Raw genomic sequence first — 1,954 nt, 5'->3', positions numbered from 1 at the left:
TCTGTTGAGTGGTGTGTGGGAAGGACTAAGGACAGACACTTCCGCCACTCTCCGTAGTGCTGATTCTGTACTCTCCTAAGGAGGCCACTCTCCATAGTGCTGATTCTGTACTCTCCCTAAGGAGGCCAGATCCACACCTGCAGTTTCAGTGATGCGGTAAAGCCTCAGCCCCTGCCTTGTCGGTGCTTCCCTGGTCCCAGGTCCTCTCCTGGGGCCAGGAGCTAGAAGCAGAAAAGAGATGGTGCTCTGTCAGTTATGGTCTGCTCAAGTCACATTAAAAGATTCTGTGGCAACACTGACAAGAAGGCATTTGGCTTGCTAGATGGGAAAGGATCTGATGAGCAACACCAGTTTGGTCTGGAAAAATTAGAAGTTTGCCAGTGGACTGAGAAACCAAGGATAGAGCATGGACAATTTGGGAACTGGAGGGTTCCAGATTCCTTGTCATGGAACATTAATTATCTAAATAGTAATAGGCCACTAAAACATTTTTAGTCTAAGTGCCACACAACCAAATATGTATTCTAGAAAGGCCTCAGGAAGGTGGGTGGGGAGCGTGGGGCACATGGGCTACTGCAGAAACTCTATAGAGTAAAGACCTCGGTCGAACAGACCAGGTTCTGGCTCTCCCAGCCTCAGTTACTTCATTTATAAAACAGGCGCATTCTCTACCTCATTGCGTGAGTTGAGGGTGCCAATCAATAACCAACTGTAGGACCTGGCTTCAGAAATTTAGCTGAACCAAGTTCACAGAGACAGCACTAGCTCTGAGGCCTTCAAAGCTTCCAGATACCTAACTTTCTCCCTCATCTGTGAAATGGGGCCACCAAAACCCACCTCACGGAACTGGAAAGATTAAATGAAGACCTTACCAGACCTGACCCATCTTCTTACCTGGAATACCATACATGTTCCTAATGGGGATGCATCCTTACAAGTCATTCCCTGCTCTGAACCCTTTATTTATTTTTAAACATTTATTTATTTATCTATTTTTAAAGACTTTATTGTTTGACAGAGAGAGAGAGTACAAGCAGGGGGAGAGGGAGAAGCAGGCCTCCCGCGGAGCAGGGAGCCCCATGTGGGGCTTGATCCCAGGAACCTGGGATCATGACCTGAGCTGAGGGCAGCCACCCAACCGACTGAGCCACCCAGGCGCCCCTGCTCCGAACTCTTTAATAGCATCCCTTCGCACAAAGGATAAATTCTGAGTGCCCTACTGTGGCCTGGTCAGCTCCTTCCTCTTTTGGTCCAGTTGTAATGCAGTTTGGCCAGAATAGTTCAAGGTTAAAAGCCCAGCTTCTGACGCCACACAGCCTGGCTCTGACTGCAGAACCTTATGTGGGTTTCACATCTTTGTGCTATCTGTGACGTGGAGGTAATACTGGTATAGAGGTGGTGGGAAAATTGAGTTGATATCTACACGGTAAGTACAAAGTCACATATTTAATAAATGCTATATAAGTGCTAGTTAGCTATTTTAAGCACATAAGAACAAAGATTTTTGTTTAATACTATATCCACAATGTCTAGAACATACGGTGAGCATACAATATATATTTTTGAGTGAATAAACTATCTCCTACCACTCACTGTTCTCCAACTACACTGAGCTTTATTTCTTGAATATGCCAGACCTTTAAAAAAAAAAAAAAGCTTTATTGAGATATAATTCACATACTTTATTTATTTATTTATTTTAAAGGTTTTATTTATTTATTTGACAGAGACACAGCGAGAGAGGGAACACAAGCAGGGGGAGTGGGAGAGGGAGAAGCAGGCTTCCCGCAGAGCAGGGAGCCCGATGTGGGGCTCGACCCCAGGACTCTGGGATCATGACCCGAGCCGAAGGCAGACGCTTAACGACTGAGCCACCCAGGTGCCCCGACATAGAATTCACATTCTTATGCAGGATCTAGTTACAATGTAGCTGTAAAGTGCTGCCTTGTCTTTG

Source organism: Leptonychotes weddellii, chromosome 4, assembly GCF_054177405.1.
Source record: "Leptonychotes weddellii isolate Sample4059 chromosome 4, ASM5417740v2, whole genome shotgun sequence".
NCBI lineage: Eukaryota > Metazoa > Chordata > Mammalia > Carnivora > Phocidae > Leptonychotes > Leptonychotes weddellii.
This window is presented reverse-complemented; position numbering follows the sequence as displayed.